This window comes from Ranitomeya imitator, chromosome 5 (genome assembly GCF_032444005.1).
Source record: "Ranitomeya imitator isolate aRanImi1 chromosome 5, aRanImi1.pri, whole genome shotgun sequence".
NCBI lineage: Eukaryota > Metazoa > Chordata > Amphibia > Anura > Dendrobatidae > Ranitomeya > Ranitomeya imitator.
Window position 1 is genome coordinate 678,296,151 of NC_091286.1, and position 19,932 is coordinate 678,316,082.

Here is a 19,932-nt window from a genome sequence, read left to right on the forward strand (position 1 = left end):
TGCCAGCCTCCAATTGGCTGGCGGCTGTTGTTAACTATTGACGTGCGGGCGCACGTCAATAGGAAACAACCGCAGCACCGGAAGGGGCCCGGTGAGCAGATGAGAAGGGGCCCGATGCGGGCCCTCGCTCTCTGCCCACCGGGTTCAGGGGCACATAAATGCCGGCGGGCATTCACAGACAATTAGCGGAGGGTCAATCTGTGCGATAGCCCATGGCCCCCCCAGACCACTGGGCCCTGGGCTACCGCCCATATTGACCCTCTGATAATCTGCCCCTGCACGTATAAAGTATTGATTTGTCTCCTTTTTTTCTATATAGTTTGGTATGCATTAAACAACATTATCTTGTTGTGGCATGTCTTAAACTATATAATGATTGGTAAATTGTGGTTACATCGATTGATGTTTTTGGGAGCTTTTTCTATATTTGGAAGGAATTTTATAGGTTTTGCTATGTACAAGAATATAACTACTATAATACTGCTCCTATGTACAAGAATATAAATACTATAATATACTGCCCCTATGTACAAGAATATAACTACTATTATACTGCAGGTGATATATCCCCCTAATCCTGGACCTCCACAGCTCATACCTCCCATTATTACCCCCTCCTACCATTGCCTATCTGATATGAACTACTGCAATCTCTCCAACATAAAACCCGTGCCCCTGACGCCCACCCCCCTGCTCCCTCTCTCTGGAGCACTCTGGAATGCCCGTTCAATCTGCAATAAGCTTCATGTGATTCACAATCACAACCTCTTTCTCTCTCGCAATCTTACCTTCCTCAGCCTCACAGAAACATGGCTGACACCCTCTGACACCGCCTCCCCTGCTGTGCTGTGTTACGGCGGCCTCCATTTCACCCTCACGCTTCGCCCCGGCAACCGACATGGTGGAGGAGTGGGTCTTCTCCTTTCCACTAGCTGAACCTTTAACCCAATCCCACCTCTTCCCTCCTTTATCCTCCCCTTTTTTGAAGTCCACTCTGTCCACATCTACTCTCCCTTCAACCTCCAAGTGGCCATCATATACTGACCTCCGGGCCCGGTCACTGCCTTTATTGACTAATTTTCTACCTGGCTTCTTCACTTTCTTTCCACTGACATTCTGACAATCATCATGGGTGACTTCAACATCCCCAATGATACCCTTTAGTGAAGAGCCTCCAAACTCCTGGCCCTTACTTCTTCTTTTGGACTTACTCAGTGGTCCTCCGCAGCCACCCACACAGATGGACATACACTAGACCTGGTCTTCACCTGTCTCTGCTCTCTATCTAACTTCGCCACCTCCCCATCTCTCTATCTGACCACCATCTGCTCACTTTCTCATCCCTGTCCTCCTCACCTGTCACCCATGTCCAGCAACATGCGTACCCCCTGCAGAAACCTTGCACACCTAGACACCCTCACACTCTCTTACTCTATCCTACCGCTCAAAGGATACGATGGCTAGCACTCAACTAAAGATTAGAATGACGGTGCTAGTGAAAGGGGCCAGTGGCCCATAAGCAATAGTTCAAAAAAATCAATGCACATGTGCGAGTTGAAAAATATGCTTCAAGTGAGAATTTATTAAGACAGAAGTGTCAGCTTCTACCACTGTGCCACGAATGGATGATACACCACATCATATTGTTTGAAATATTACACCACAGGGATAATAACCATCTTTGACTTAAGATGCTTTATTAAATGGGCGACTATGTGATCAAGGCTATTAACTGGCCGAAACGTCATTTTGCCTGTCACTTCAGCAATCACTAATTAATAAATATTCTCACTTGAAGCATATTTTTCAACTCGTATCTATCCTACCCCTGGCATCCATATCCTCACTCCACGACACAGACAGTGCCACTGCTTTCTACAATGCCACTCTCACATCAGCTATTGACACGGTCGCCCCTCTTGTTCATTGCAAAGTGCAGCGTATCAATAGACAACCCTGGCACAATAACATCACTTAAAAGCTCCGGCAAGTGTCCAGGGTTGCAGAGTGGTGTTGGAAGAAAACAAATTTGCAAGATGAATTCACTGCATTCAAACAGTCAACACTTGCTTTCAAATCTGCCCTCACCTCTGCTAAACAGGCCTACTTCACAAACCTCGTATCTTCCTGATCCTCCAACCCCAAACAGTTATTCAAAACTTTTAACTCCCTCCTCCACCCACCAATGCCCCCTCCAACCTCCCACATCTCTGCTGAGGACTTTGCCACACACTTCAAAAATAAGATAGACCAAACAATGCAAGTCTTTATTGTTCAACCACCACAACCCCTTTGTATACCAGACCAATGCCCAAACCCCATAACCTCCCTATCCAACATCACTGAAGGGGAGCTTTATTGTCTCCTCTCCAAATCACACTTCACCACTTGTGCACTAGACCCCATCCCAACCTCACCACCACACTTATCCCATCCCTAACCCATCTCTGCAACCTATCACTAAGTTCTGGTACCTTCCCTTCTGCTTTCAAACACGCCACAATCACACCTATCCTTAAAAATCCAACCATCGACCCAACCGCTATGTCCAGCTATCGCCCAGTATCGCTGCTCCCTTTTCCCTTCCAAACTCCTGGAGTATCATGTCCAGGCTGAAATTTCCTCCCATCTCTCATCTAAGTAACTCTTGCTCTTTTACAATCTACAATCTGGTTTCCATCCCCATCATTCCACTGAGACTGCCCTGACCAAAATTACTAACGACTTACTTACATCCAAAGCTAACGGACAATACTCTATACTCCTCCTTCTAGACCTGTCCTCTGCCTTCAACACAGTTGACCACTGCCCCCTACTACAGATCCACTCCTCCTTTGGCATCAAAGATCTCGCCCTATCCTGGATCTCCTCGTACCTTTCCAACTGCTCATTTAGCGTCTCCCAATCCCACACTACTTCCTCATCCCACCTTCTCTTTTTGGAGTCTGGAGTCCCCCAAAGCTCTGTTCTAGGACCCTTACTCTTCTCAATCTATACACTTGGCCTGGGACAACTCATAATGTCCCATGGACTCCAGTACCTCCTATATGCTGATGACACACAGATCTACCTCTCAGGCCCAGACATCACATATCTGCTGTCCAGAATCCCAGACTGTCTATCAGCCATATCCTCCTTCTTCTCTTCTCGCTTCCTCAAACTCAATGTGAACTAATCTGAACTCATCATCTTTCCTCCATCTCACAGATCTTCCTTACCTGATCTATCTATCACCATTAATGACATCATGCTTTCCCCCGTATCGCAAGTTCGCTGCCTTGGAGTAACCCTTGACTCTGCCCTGTCCTTCAAACCGCACATCCAAGCTCTTTCCACCTCTTGTCGCCTCCAGCTAAAAAAGGTCTCCAGAATCCGTCCCTTCCTCAATCGTCAATCTACTAAAATGCTTGTGCATGCCCTCATCATCTCCCTCCTCGACTACTGCAACATCCTTTTCTGTGGCCTCCCTGCTAACATCCTCGCACCTCTCCAGTCCATCCTTAACTCTGCTGCCTGACTAATCCATCTCTCCTCGCTACTCCACCGCTTCTCCCCTCTGCAAATCTCTTCAATGGCTCCCATTCCCTCAGCGTATCCAGTTCAAATTAGTAATACTGACCTCCAAAGCCATCCATAACCTGTCTCCTCCATATATCTCTGACCTAATCTCCCGATAACTTCTCTCGCGTAATCTCCAGTCCTCCCAAGACCTCCTTCTCTCCTCCACACTTATTCGCTCCTCACCCAACCACCTCCAATACTTCTCCCGAATATCCCCCATCCTCTGGAATTCTTTGCCCCAACACGTCCAACTATCAACCACATTCGGATCCTTCAGACGGAACCTGAAAACTCATCTCTTCAGGAAAGCCTACAGCCTGCACTGACCCCGCTGCCTCCTCGCCACTACTGAGCTACCAACTCACCAACACCGGAGCTCCTACAACCCTCAACCTACTGTCTCCTTCCTATAATCCTGTATAATGTAAGCCCGCAAGGGCAGGGTCCTCGCCCCTCTGTATCAGTCCGTCATTGTTAGTTTGTTTACTGTTAGTGATATCTGTAATTTGTATGTAACCCCTTCTCATGTACAGCACCATGGAATCAATGGTGCTATAGAAATAAATAATAATAATAATAATACTGCCCATATGTACAACAATACAGTCTCAATATTGCTGTTCCTATTTTATAAAACTATAGCTACGATAATACTGCCAGATACTTTATTCCTGTTCACTTTTGGCTACAGTATGAACCCTGTATACATAAAATCTTTTAGTAGCTTTTTAAGAACTTAATGAATATTCTGTTGCAGTCTTTCCCATTCATACACAGGCAGCAGTGTGAATTCAGCTATTGGCTATGTGGCAAGTATAGAAATAAAAGTTAACATTCTCATAAATATATTACAGCACACGAAGAGTAGGATGCAATAAAGCGGGCTGCAAGTAATGTAGCACATAGGAAAGACGTAAGATTTTACTATGTATGTGCAAAATAAACAAGCGTGTTCATTTCCTCTGTAACAGCAATGCCCTGGTGCCTTGTAAGTGGATGGCGGCATACAACAATGTGCATCTACTAGACTATTCTTGTGGCCGTGGGGAATTTACAGTCTGGATCAGCTATGTGTGTATATATACATATTACATTGTTTACATGGGCTGTACAGATGTGGTAGGGTGAATGACTCCAGGACTGTAGCAGGATGATTACTGGGTAAACGGTGGCTAATCATGTGCACTGCCATGACATGCAGCTCCAATACCGGTACGTTGTTTCGTTTCCTTTCACATATTGTCAGTTTTTAGACCTTTTTAGACCTGCATTTTGTTGCACAAAAGCAATGCAGTTAATTTTTTTTAATGTATTTATTCACTTAATTTTTTTTCTCCTATGTACTTTAAGAGAGATTGTTCGAGACTTAAATATATTTTTTTTCCAGGTAGGAATGGTTTTAGGGCTCACTGGCACTTGCGATTAAAAATCGGATTGCGTTCGAGCCAATGTTATTCTATCATTGTGTGTTCATCTGCAGTTTTCAATCGCATTCAGCAATAGAAGTCAATGAGTGCGAGAAAAAAATTGCACAGCATTCGGGCCATGCGATTAATGTCCGATTTTTACACACTAATGTTCTTTGAAAAGCCGGCCATTCATCTGCCACGTACAGTAAAATCACAGCATGGCCCGACAGTAAAGAATAGATAGAACCTACACGCAACCTTCGATCCTATCAAGATCTCCTCCTCTACTCCCCTCTCATCTCATCTTCCCACAACCGCATCCAAGGCTTCTCCCGTGCTTGCCCCATACTCTGGAACTCTCTAACCCAACACATCAGACTCTCACCTACCATAGAAACCTTCAAAAAGAACCTGAAGACCCACCTCTTCCGACAAGCCTACAAGCTGCAGTGATGCTCAGTCTAGCTCTACCCTCTCCTACTGTATCCTCACCCATCCCCTGTAGACTGTGAGCCATCGCGGGAAGGGTCCTCTCTCCTTCTGTACTTATGTGTGGAAAAAATGGCGTTATAAAAATGTCTAATAATAATAATAGAAAAGATACAGTTTATACACATCGACGAGACAGATATAGAGCTGTCACTCACATATACAATTAGTAGTGTGTGTGCAGCTTACTGTACGTGTATTTAATTAATAAAAGATTATTTTTCAGAAAAAAATGGTGTGGACTCCAACGTAATTTTCTTAACCAGCAGAAGGAAAGCCGATGGCTGGGGTCCGATATTTATAGCCTGGGAAGGGGGTAATAACCATGACGCTTCCCAGGCTATTAATATCAGCTCACAGCTGTATGCTTAATCTTTACTGGCTATTAAAATAGAGGGTTCCCCCCCAAAAAATAATGTAATTCATAACCAGCAAAAGCTATGCAGACAGTTGCGGGCTGATATCAATAGCCTAGTAAAGGGCCATGGATAATGGTAAAAAACATCAGCCCCAGAAAAGGCTCTTCCCACTTGCCTTGATGCTGTGGCAATTGGGGTGACTAGTTGGGGGGGTTGAAGTCACTTTTCTATTATCAGGTGACATCAAGCCTAGAGGTTAGTAATGGAGAGGTGTCAATGAGACGCCCCTATTACTAACCCCATAGTGTATGCAGTGAATTTTTATGCTCCATATATTAAATCAGACCTCGGCAAAATGCAGTCCTTTGACTATTCGTGTCCAGCCCGTGGACTAGGACAGCCAGAGGACTGGGACAGTGGTGTCCTGAACCACGTGGATGTCCTCTTCCCAGCTTCTCAATTTCACTGGTATCTACAGTACAGACCAAAGGTTTGGACACAACTTCTCATTTAATGATTTTTCATGACTATGAAAATTGTAAATTCACACTGAAGGCATCAAAACTATGAATTAACACATGTGGAATTATATACTTAACAAAAAAGTGTGAAACAACTGAAATTATGTCTTATATTCTAGGTTCTTCCAAGTAGCCACCTTTTGCTTTGACGACTGCTTTGCACACTCTTGGCATTGTCTGCAAATTGAGATTCTGGTTTTAGCTTTTATTCTAAGTCATGAGACAAAGCTTGTTGGAGAGTCGACATTGACTTTGAGGACTGCTATTTCCTATAGGTGGCGCTAGAGTTCTAGTGTTCTTCCTCTCTGAAGAGACAATTTGCATATTTCCCAGAGGGCTTAAAAGTCTCCTCACCTTGGCATATCAGGCTTGACATGTCACTCTTCACAAGGAGAAGCGTTACCGATTAAGATATGGAAACGTGGACTTCCCCTTTAACATGGAAAGTAATGTTGCCTCTCACCTTTTATTTATTATGTTCTGTAAACGAGGAGGTGGGGGGACAAAAATTGAATTCATCGCCTTCCCTAATTACAAATCACCACCTGTGGTTAAATTATTGAAAAACAAATGAGTGTTTCTTTCAAGAAATAGCCTTAAAACCGGCAGCAGTTCCAACTGCCACTGTGATGTATAGACACAACGGAGGGCAGATGAGCGATTAATTAGGTCTGGCCTTGCACATCGCCAGGGGAAGACTTCTGTAGAGGTGATTGAAAACTGGAGAGAGCAGCATTAGTCTTCATCGTTGGTTACGGGCAAAAAACATAAAGATGCATTCGAGTTGACAAGGCTTCAAGGTATGTGGCTGAATCATTTAGAGATGTCAAAACGATCAAACCATAATTAATTAGCTGAAGTCTTACATTTAATTCTTCAGCATTAATGAAGAGTTCTGCAGCTGAAAACAACATCTCGCCCACGATTCATTCTACTGACGAAGAAAACCCAAGTTTATAGCATTTTACTGCGGAAAGTGATACTTAATCTTTTTGGCATTTGATTTCCCGGAATGGCATTTTAGGTGGATTAGGAGAAAGTCAACAATAGATGCTGTCTCCACTAGGTGACAGATATACATCTCCATATAATGTACTGTACACCAAGGTATTTAATGCACCTTAAGGGCGCTTACCCCTTGGAAAGATAAAAAAAAATTAAAACTGCAGTAAATATAAGTCCTTGAGTTGTCCTTTTTTGCCAGGTTGTAAAATATTCTGTCCGGTTGTTTCTAAGTCTCTCCTATTTTCAGAAAGCTGGGTGACAAGACATAAAACCACCAGTATTGCCCCGATCCCCTGGTATTCTTTGGGATTCAAAGGGCAAATCTGCTGTTATTCATTGATACATAACAATACCAAAGAGGCAAATCTTGGCAGGTGCTTCGGGACCATTAGAGAGAAGTGGTCTCAAAAGAAAAGGGTAACTGAAGCGATAGCCGGGGAACCACCATGGTGCAGGAAGAGTACCGTACACAAGATGAGGTGCAACCAATAAAGGGTAAATTTATTGGAAGGCAAGGAATGAAGTGGATGAGGAAGGTGCAAACAGAGGTATGCCATGGCAAAAGATAATTTACAAGAGTTGTATTCTTTAGCTGGGCCGTCAAACAGCACGGTGCTCCAACTATGACAGACTCAATATACGTCACACAAGCAAATGCAAACAATAAACAAAGAATGATGCTACTCTACGTATAACCTCCCTAGCCTTTCCTAAGCAGGCCACACGGTTCCCGTGTACTGACTATTGAAGCCTACACTAGGCCCTGACATGTGCACAAAACAGGAACAAATTCACGGTGATGTTGGGGACTCAGATCCAGTCCCCGGGGGCCCCCAACAGTCTAGTACAGTGGTGCGGATGGCTCTCTGCCTGCTCCGTGATGGTCTTCTCCTTACTTCTGGGTCCTGGAGGTGATCCTGGAAACTGTAAATCCCTTGCTCGGTATCTTCGTGGCTTCTCAAACTAACACAGGACAGCCACCTTTGCTACACCTGAAGAAAATGTCCAATTTCATGAGTCCACTCCATACCAGGCTGTTGGTCCTCTTCCTCAGCTACAATCACAGACGTTCTCTGCAGCAGCATCAGCTTATACACTCCCAAGGCTCAACCCCCTGTTATGAAAGGCAATTCAATATCACAATGGACATGGAGGTCAGAGCACATACAGTGATCTGACAATAACCCAAAATAATAGAACGAGCACTGAGACGTGGGAACTCTGCAGACCGCAATCCCTGATCCTCTCCAAACACAACTAGAGGCAGCCGTGGATTGCGCCTAACGCTACCTATGCAACTCGGCACAGCCTGAGAAACTAACTAGCCTGAAGATAGAAAAAATAAGCCTACCTTGCCTCAGAGAAATACCCCAAAGGAAAAGGCAGCCCCCCACATATAATGACTGTGAGTAAGATGAAAAGACAAACGTAGGGATGAAATAGATTCAGCAAAGTGAGGCCCGATATTCTAGACAGAACGAGGATAGGAAAGATAACTTTGCGGTCTACACAAAACCCTAAAGAAAACCACGCAAAGGGGCAAAAAGACCCTCCGTACCGAACTAACGGCACGGAGGTACACCCTTTGCGTCCCAGAGCTTCCAGCAAAACAAATAGACAAGCTGGACAGAAAAAATAGCAACAAATAGCAAAGAAGCACTTAGCTATGCAGAGCAGCAGGCCACAGGAATGATCCAGAGAAACACAAGTCCAACACTGGAACATAGACAGGAAGAATGAATCAAAGCATTAGGTGGGGTTAAGTAGAGAAGCACCTAACGACCTCACCAGATCACCTGAGGGAGGAAACTCAGAAGCAGCAGTACCAGTTTCCTCCACAAACGGAAGCTCCCAGAGAGAATCAGCCGAAGTACCACTTGTGACCACAGGAGGGAGCTCTGCCACAGAATTCACAACAGTACCCCCCCTTGAGGAGGGGTCACCGAACCCTCACCAGAGCCCCCAGGCCGACCAGGATGAGCCACATGAAAGGCACGAACAAGATCGGGAGCATGGACATCAGAGGCAAAAACCCAGGAATTATCCTCCTGAGCATAACCCTTCCATTTAACCAGATACTGGAGTTTCCGTCTTGAAACACGAGAATCCAAAATCTTCTCCACAATATACTCCAATTCCCCCTCCACCAAAACCGGGGCAGGAGGGTCAACAGATGGAACCATAGGTGCCACGTATCTCCGCAACAATGACCTATGGAAGACGTTATGTATGAAAAAAGAATCTGGGAGGGTCAGACGAAAAGACACAGGATTAATAACCTCAGAAATCCTATAAGGACCAATGAAACGAGGTTTAAACTTCGGAGAGGAAACCTTCATAGGAATATGACGAGAAGATAACCAAACCAGATCCCCAACACGAAGTCGGGGACCCACACGGCGTCTGCGATTAGCGAAACGTTGAGCCTTCTCCTGGGACAAGGTCAAATTGTCCACTACATGAGTCCAAATCTGCTGCAACCTGTCCACCACAGTATCCACACCAGGACAGTCCGAAGACTCAACCTGTCCTGAAGAGAAACGAGGATGGAACCCAGAATTGCAGAAAAACGGCGAAACCAAGGTAGCCGAGCTGGCCCGATTATTAAGGGCGAACTCAGCCAAAGGCAAAAAGGACACCCAGTCATCCTGATCGGCAGAAACAAAGCATCTCAGATAGGTTTCCAAGGTCTGATTGGTTCGTTCGGTCTGGCCATTAGTCTGAGGATGAAAAGCCGAGGAAAAAGACAAGTCAATGCCCATCCTACCACAAAAGGCTCGCCAAAACCTCGAAACAAACTGGGAACCTCTGTCAGAAACGATATATTCTCTGGAATGCCATGCAAACGAACCACATGCTGGAAGAACAATGGCACCAAATCAGAGGAGGAAGGCAACTTGGACAAGGGTACCAGATGGACCATCTTAGAAAAGCGATCACAGACCACCCAAATGACTGACATCTTTTGAGAGACGGGAAGATCTGAAATAAAATCCATAGAGATATGTGTCCAAGGTCTCTTTGGGACCGGCAAGGGCAAAAGCAACCCATTGGCACGAGAACAGCAGGGCTTAGCCCGAGCACAAATCCCACAGGACTGCACAAAAGAACGCACATCCCGCGACAGAGACGGCCACCAAAAGGATCTAGCCACTAACTCTCTGGTACCAAAGATTCCAGGATGACCAGCCAACACCGAACAATGAACCTCAGAGATCACTTTATTTGTCCACCTATCCGGGACAAACAGTTTCTCCGCTGGACAACGATCAGGTTTATTAGCCTGAAATTTTTGCAGCACCCGCCGCAAATCAGGGGAGATGGCAGACACAATTACTCCTTCCTTGAGGATACCCGCCGGCTCAGATAAACCCGGAGAGTCGGGCACAAAGCTCCTAGACAGAGCATCCGCCTTCACATTTTTAGAGCCCGGAAGGTACGAAATCACAAAGTCAAAACGGGCGAAAAACAGCGACCAACGAGCCTGTCTAGGATTCAAACGCTTAGCAGACTCGAGATAAGTCAGGTTCTTATGATCAGTCAATACCACCACGCGATGCTTAGCTCCTTCAAGCCAATGACGCCACTCCTCGAATGCCCACTTCATGGCCAGCAACTCTCGGTTGCCCACATCATAATTCCGCTCAGCAGGCGAAAACTTCCTGGAAAAAAAAGTGCATGGTTTCATCACTGAACAATCAGAACCTCTCTGCGACAAAACAGCCCCTGCTCCAATCTCAGAAGCATCAACCTCGACCTGGAACGGAAGAGAAACATCAGGTTGACACAACACAGGGGCAGAAGAAAAACGACGCTTCAACTCTTGAAAAGCTTCCACAGCAGCAGAAGACCAATTGACCAAATCAGCACCCTTCTTGGTCAAATCGGTCAATGGTTTGGCAATACTAGAAAAATTGCAGATGAAGCGACGATAAAAATTAGCAAAGCCCAGGAACTTTTGCAGACTTTTCAGAGATGTCGGCTGAGTCCAATCATGGATGGCTTGGACCTTAACAGGATCCATCTTGATAGTAGAAGGGGAAAAGATAAACCCCAAAAATGAAACCTTCTGCACACCAAAGAGACACTTTGATCCCTTCACAAACAAAGAGTTAGCACGCAGGACCTGAAAAACCGTTCTGACCTGTTTCACATGAGATTCCCAATCATCCGAGAAGATCAAAATGTCATCCAAGTACACAATCAGGAATTTATCCAGGTACTCTCGGAAGATGTCATGCATAAAGGACTGAAACACTGATGGAGCATTGGCAAGTCCGAATGGCATCACTAGATACTCAAAATGACCCTCGGGCGTATTAAATGCAGGTTTCCATTCATCGCCTCGCCTGATTTGCACCAGATTATACGCACCACGAAGATCAATCTTGGTGAACCAACTAGCCCCCTTAATCCGAGCAAACAAATCAGATAACAAAGGCAAGGGGTACTGAAATTTAACAGTGATCTTATTAAGAAGGCGATAATCTATACAAGGTCTCAGCGAACCATCCTTTTTGGCTACAAAAAAGAACCCTGCTCCCAATGGCGACGATGACGGGCGAATATGCCCCTTCTCCAGAGATTCCTTCACATAACTGCGCATAGCGGTGTGCTCAGGCACGGATAAATTAAACAGTCGACCTTTTGGGAATTTACCACCAGGAATCAAATTGATAGCACAATCACAATCCCTATGCGGAGGTAGGGCATCGGACTTGGGCTCATCAAATACATCCCGGTAATCAGACAAGAACTCTGGAACCTCAGAAGGGGTGGATGACGAAATTGACAAAAATGGAACATCACCATGTACCCCCTGACAACCCCAGCTGGACACCGACATGGATTTCCAATCCAATACTGGATTATGGACTTGTAGCCATGGCAACCCCAACACGACCACATCATGCAGATTATGCAACACCAGAAAGCGAATATCCTCCTGATGTGCAGGAGCCATGCACATGGTCAGCTGGGTCCAGTATTGAGGCTTATTCTTGGCCAAAGGCGTAGCATCAATACCTCTCAATGGAATAGGACACTGCAAGGGCTCCGAGAAAAACCCACAACGCTTAGCATATTCCAAGTCCATCAAATTCAGAGCAGCGCCTGAATCCACAAACGCCATGACAGAATATGATGACAAAGAGCAGATCAAGGTAACGGACAGAAGAAATTTTGACTGTACCGTACCAATGGTGGCAGACCTAGCGAACCGCTTAGTGCGCTTAGGACAATCAGAGATGGCATGAGTGGAATCACCACAATAGAAACACAGCCCATTCAGACGTCTGTGTTCTTGCCGTTCAACTCTGGTCAAAGTCCTATCACACTGCATAGGCTCAGGTTTAAGCTCAGGTAATACCGCCAAATGGTGCACAGATTTACGCTCACGCAAGCATCGACCGATCTGAATAGCCAAAGACATAGACTCATTCAAACCAGCAGGCATAGGAAATCCCACCATGACATCCTTAAGGGCTTCAAAGAGACCCTTTCTGAACATAGCTGCCAGCGCAGATTCATTCCATTGAGTGAGCACTGACCATTTTCTAAATTTCTGGCAATATACCTCTATCTCATCCTGACCCTGACAAAGAGCCAGCAAATACTTTTCTGCCTGATCCACTGAATTAGGCTCATCGTACAGCAATCCGAGTGCCAGGAAAAACGCATTGATATTACTCAATGCAGGATCTCCTGGCGCAAGAGAAAATGCCCAGTCCTGAGGGTCGCCGCGCAAAAAAGAAATAATAATCAAAACCTGTTGAACTGGATCACCAGAGGAACGAGGTTTCAAGGCCAGAAATAACTTACAATTATTTTTGAAACTCAGAAACTTAGTTCTATCTCCAAAAAACAAATCAGGAATAGGAATTCTTGGTTCTAACATAGATTTGTGATCAATAGTGTCTTGAATCTTTTGTACTCTTGCCGAGAGCTGATCCACAAATGAAGACAGACTTCTATTGTCCATCGCTACACCTGTGTACTGAACCACCCAAATGTCTAGGGGAAAAAAAAGACAAAACACAAAGCCAAGAAAAAAAAATGGTCTCAGAACTTCTTTTTTCCCTCTATTGAGAATCATTAGTACTTTTGGCTTCCTGTACTGTTATGAAAGGCAATTCAATATCACAATGGACATGGAGGTCAGAGCACATACAGTGATCTGACAATAACCCAAAATAATAGAACGAGCTCTGAGACGTGGGAACACAGCTAGAGGCAGCCGTGGATTGCGCCTAACGCTCCCTATGCAACTCGGCACAGCCTGAGAAACTAACTAGCCTGAAGATAGAAAAAATAAGCCTACCTTGCCTCAGAGAAATACCCCAAAGGAAAAGGCAGCCCCCCACATATAATGACTGTGAGTAAGATGAAAAGACAAACATAGGGATGAAATAGATTCAGCAAAGTGAGGCCCGATATTCTAGACAGAACGAGGATAGGAAAGATAACTTTGCGGTCTACACAAAACCCTAAAGAAAACCACGCAAAGGGGCAAAAAGACCCTCCGTACCGAACTAACGGCACGGAGGTACACCCTTTGCGTCCCAGAGCTTCCAGCAAAACAAATAGACAAGCTGGACAGAAAAAATAGCAACAAATAGCAAAGAAGCACTTAGCTATGCAGAGCAGCAGGCCACAGGAATGATCCAGAGAAACACAAGTCCAACACTGGAACATAGACAGGAAGCATGAATCAAAGCATTAGGTGGGGTTAAGTAGAGAAGCACCTAACGACCTCACCAGATCACCTGAGGGAGGAAACTCAGAAGCAGCAGTACCAGTTTCCTCCACAAACGGAAGCTCCCAGAGAGAATCAGCCGAAGTACCACTTGTGACCACAGGAGGGAGCTCTGCCACAGAATTCACAACAACCCCCCAATCCTTTAGCACAGGGCAGTTCATTTTACACAGTCTATTGCAGGGGGGGGAAACATTCCATCACACCAGACAAGTGGGTGCTGTCTCTTAAAGTGGCAGTGTGCTCCTACTGTCCATAACAGCACCACCCCCTTACATAACCTTGCCCCAATGTGAAATTGATAACCGTCTCCATCTGCTATTAGCAATACTGATAGATAAGCTTTGGTACCCTAGAGCACTAAGGCCGAGTCCAACTGCTAACTTCTACTTTCTGGGCATAGTCTTGATTGGTTTAATTCATTTTTATACATGATGGTGAAAATTTGTAAAATGAACTGTGAAAAACCCCAAAGATCATAAAAAGGGCATTACACACACAGGGAGAGACCTGCCAGTCAACTGGAATTGGTCAAAACTTGTGCTATCCCGTGCACCACTCTGGAGGTCCATCCAGTCTTGGTTCAAATCACTCAGAGTAAGACATAACCTGTTCCAATTGTGTAGACCGGCAATGATTCATGCTGCCCATGATTCAGGCAGCAATAATCCAATGCTAGGTTCTGTTAAAGGAGAAACAACCACATGGTCCATTTTTCCTGGGTGGCCAGACTGATTTTTCTTGATTGCTCACTATTTAGTCATACTGTTGTGTCTCCTCTTTTTCAGAAGCCATTAATGGGTCATAATGGCAACCACATTTGATGTGATATTATATAGAAACAGTGTTCAAAGTTAAACATGATATGAAGGGATTTTCCACGACCTGCATACCGTTAAAATAAATCATCAATATATCAAGGGTGTGAGGTCTAACTCCTTGCTCCACCTCTCGTTATCTGATTGATGGGACCACAACACTCCAATGAATCAGCAGATGAGACCAGAAACCAGGAATTGATACACCATACACATTAGATGAAAGTCAACCAATCCTGCTGTATTTGGCTCAACCAGAAGACCATCTGATGAGTACAGAGGCTTCTTGACTCAACCCCAACAGACGAAGGTTGAGCAAGAGTAGGAACGGTCAGTTAGAATTTCAATGGCCGACCTTTGTGTTTACAGAGATGACTGGCAGCGCTTTCTACTCCCTCGCCGTTGAAAACATCTCTTAAAAGAAAGTGCTCATATGTTTTGGGTCATCTGCTGAAGCCATCTCATGTGTATGGCCATCTTTAGACACCACAATGTGATGTTGACAACCTACTCTTATCTAATTCTTAATACTCTCTTTGAAGTGTTAACTTAGAAGGAATCTATCATCAGGCTATATAATCTGATAGTAGTATGATATAGAGACAGAGACCCTGATTTCAGCGGTGTGTCACTTTCTGTGCTACTTGCAGTAGACTTGAAAAAAATAACAGTTTTATCAGCATAAAATTATCACTACAGGACTAGGTGTCTGTGCCATGAAGTCCTCTGTATTATTGAACTATGTATAACCCTTCCCCCATCACAGATTGGCAGCTTTGTGCCTATGCAGAGTATACAGAGAAAGCTGGAAATCAACCCCCAATATTCAGAGAACTGGTAGATCGGCAGCAGATAAAACAATAGTTTTATCAAACCTGAAGCAAGTAGCCCAGTAAGTGCCACATTGCTGTTGCTCTCATATTGAGTGGAACGCCAATGCTGGCATCTGTGTTTGGTCCTTCTCCTTTATCTCCGGAGGGACGCCAACATACTCACCGCCTCGGCTGCACAACGGTGTTCTCGTTCCCTGCAATGACTTCCTGTCTCTTGAGACCTGTGCACACCGCCCAGGTCCCCGGTGGTGCGCCTAGTGCACACGCTCCTTGATTCTTAAAGCAATGCCCCCAGCCAATAGCTGGGTGGCATCGGGTATACAGGGCACTTTCCCCAGTAGGGAGAGGCTTGGCCCAGAATTTTGATTTTGTTAATGTTGTGCAACTAGTCAGTTGCCAGGTCCCCCATGTTATCTGAACCAGAACCTATCCCTGAAGCCCATGTTGTCTGAACCAAGATCTGTTCCTGAAATCCATGTTGTTGGAATCAGAATCTGTTCCTGAAATCCATGTTGTCTGAACCTGTAGCTGCTCCTACGGTACGTGAACCTGAAGCTGCTCTGGTAGTACCAGAACCAGTACCAGTATCCATCCTGTTTTGTGTTCCAGAATTAACATTGCTTGACCTGGAACCAATATCTGAATCCTGTCCTGCCAGTGATTCCAAATCCGTGTCCGTGACTGTGATCCTGACCCTTGGGATTAACTGTTGCAGTTCCGGGGACTGCCCAGGAGTGGTACCAGGCGGTTATCCGCAGCACAAATCAATCTTCACCATCAGAAGCTTTAGCGAATACCAGGTAGCCACTTATCCACCCTCCTCTTGGGTAAGCCCAGATCGAGGCACAGTGGATCCACGATCCTTGTGTGTAATATGGGGTAGCAAAAAAAAACCTGGTCACAGATTCCCTTTAAAGTAGTATTCCATCTCAAAGAAATGATCACATATCCAGTAGATACTGTAGGTACTAGCTGTTAGATAGGTGTGGATTCAACTCCTAGGAACCCCATTAATCACGAGAATGGGGGTCACTGGTCCTCTGATTTTTCCCTGTTCTTTTTGTCTGAGCCAGAGTTATCAGTGGAGCCAGTTCTGGATGCAACCGTTTCTGGTTCTTCTTGCGGGGAGAGACAGGTGGTTTGGGGGTGACCGTTGGAAGGCCCTACCAGTCGAACAGTTATCACTCGTCAGTGAATAGTACTTTTCGGTGCCGGGTGTCGACCACACATAATAGACAAGAAAGAAGATGGAATTTTATGTGTGCTATCTGTGGACTGAGAGGAAGGCTCAAGAGACATTGTGTAGAAAAAAATGATATACATTAGGCTATAAAGTCTAAAAACAATATGGCTCAGAAAGTTTCTTTTTATCTCTCACATTTAGCCTAAGCGCAAGTCTCTTAAAACAATCAGAAGGGGTCCTCTATATCTAGAACCGGGTGGTAAAACCCTAATAACGCGTTTTGAATTTGTTCTGGAACGTTTTATCAAGAGATGAGATCCCATCAGTAAAGCAGAATGCAGTAAAAAAAAAAACACATATATCTCCCCGTCTAAAACTGCTCATATGGAAAGTATTAAAGATCAATCGACCGGGGGCTCTCCGTCCTATCAAACCAAAGTCAACAGAATATTAGCTTCTGTTTCTAAATCCCAACGCGCTTAGCAAACCGTACATGCAATTTGAAGCGGAGTCCATTTCAAGTGCTAATACCAAGAAAGGGATAATCTTATTTAAAATAGGTGGAAATAGAATTTAAGCCTTCGACCTCCAGCGCTGAATGGGAAAATGTCAACTCCGCGCACTTCAAAAAGACTAAAAAAGAAATTGCGTAAGGTCCCTTAAGTTACATTTTATTCGAAGGGAAAAGAGTTTTCCAGCTTCATACTTTTTGGTTGTGTAGATGACGTGTTTGGTTACTGCCTTGTAAAATGTGGAGCCCATTAATATATTTACTTAGGCTTTTCGACGGGGGGTCGTGGTTTGGATCTGTGGGGCGCTGTAGGAGTTTAATGAGAAAAAGGTCTCGTGTTTTGTACTGAAATGTGTTAACATTGGTGTGAAACGTTCCCTGCCAAATGTTGTAAATGTTGTACTCGTACATAATCAGAATTCCTGCCAAAATAAAGGAAAAGTTTCATCACTGTGCTCAGAGATGAACTCTATGTCTAAGCCTTCGTAAAGTAGTATATCTAATGATTCTCATCGTAAGAAAAAAATATTATAGGATGCCTCTGGATAGAAAAGTCTAATTGATTATTCTTATTGCTACAGTTATAAAGAACATATACCGTACGAATGTAAAACGCAAAAAAGGGCACCCTTCTGGCCACCATTGGGGGAATGGACCTGTATAGATAAATGATATGCACATTAGAAGCCCATCCTGGTCCATAAACGTAGGGCTTAGACCAGTGGTCCCCAACTCCAGGCCTCGAGGGCCGCCAACAGTGCAGGTTTTCAGGATTTCCTTAGTATTGCACAGGGGTTGGAATCATCACCTGTGCAGATGATCACATTACCACCGATGCAATACTAAAGAAATCCTGAAAACCTGCACTGTTGGCGGCCCTCGAGGCCTGGAGTTGGGGACCCCTGGCTTAGACATTGTATGAAAGGAGCCAGTCCATTTTGCTTTTATTGGCCCCTTGGAACAAGGAGCTCCAGACTGGTCAGTCTGGAAGGACTCTTGCAGGTATCATTAGCAAACAAAGGGAAGGTTATCTGACTCAAGATTCATAGAAAATGTACAGGGATGGGAAAAATAGCAGACCCTACTTTCCTGTGGCAAACCTGGGCACCATAGAGGGAGGACCCATTTTGATCTTTGCTATGAGCCCTTTAACATAGTAACATAGTAACATAGTTAGTAAGGCCGAAAAAAGACATTTGTCCATCCAGTTCAGCCTATATTCCATCATAATAAATCCCCAGATCTACGTCCTTCTACAGAACCTAATAATTGTATGATACAATATTGTTCTGCTCCAGGAAGACATCCAGGCCTCTCTTGAACCCCTCGACTGAGTTCGCCATCACCACCTCCTCAGGCAAGCAATTCAGGATTCTCACTGCCCTAACAGTAAAGAATCCTCTTCTATGTTGGTGGAAAAACCTTCTGTCCTCCAGATGCAAAGAATGCCCCCTTGTGCCCGTCACCTTCCTTGGTATAAACAGATCCTCAGCGAGATATTTGTATTGTCCCCTTATATACTTATACATGGTTATTAGATCGCCCCTCAGTCGTCTTTTTTCTAGACTAAATAATCCTAATTTCGCTAATCTATCTGGGTATTGTAGATCTCCCATCCCCTTTATTAATTTTGTTGCCCTCCTTTGTACTCTCTCTAGTTCCATTATATCCTTCCTGAGCACCGGCGCCCAAAACTGGACACAGTACTCCATGTGCGGTCTAACTAGGGATTTGTACAGAGGCAGTATAATGCTCTCATCATGTGTATCCAGACCTCTTTTAATGCACCCCATGATCCTGTTTGCCTTGGCAGCTGCTGCCTGGCACTGGCTGCTCCAGGTAAGTTTATCTTTAATGTGCCATAGGGCAGAGCCAGACATGCCATTTGTGCAACCTCTGCAACCATGTCCATTTTGATGAACTACTTGACTGAAAAAGGCCCATGTATTGTTCTTGTACAAGAATCCTCTATTGTCTGTGAACACTACTATGACCGCCGACCGGGTGAACATATATATGAGTAGTTGCTGCCTTTCATAATTCCTAAACAAAAGGATTGTAAAAAGTACAGAGATAATGTAGTAACAAATGATCATGGGTATCTCTGAAGGTTTTAATTAAGGGGCACTTAATAGAGAATAACAAATTCTCATAAATCCCACATTTTTAGGATTCAATTTGCATGAAACCAGGAAACTCAAAGCGAAGCAAGGCTGCCATTTTACTGTATTGTATTGAGTACTGAGAAAGGGTTAAAATAATAAACTAGATTATACTCACCTGTCCTTTATGCTACCGTAGCTTCTCCGTACTTTGCACTGGTATTCCTCTAGCATTTATGTGGTCATTGACGTAATGAAGGTAGTTTTAGTAAATTCTTTAAAAAGTCATCAAAGTTACAACATATCACTGTGAGGACACAGAATTGTATCTTAATTATGTCAGACGTAAATTCAGTAGGCCCTGTATCATAAACTGCTGTCTGATGT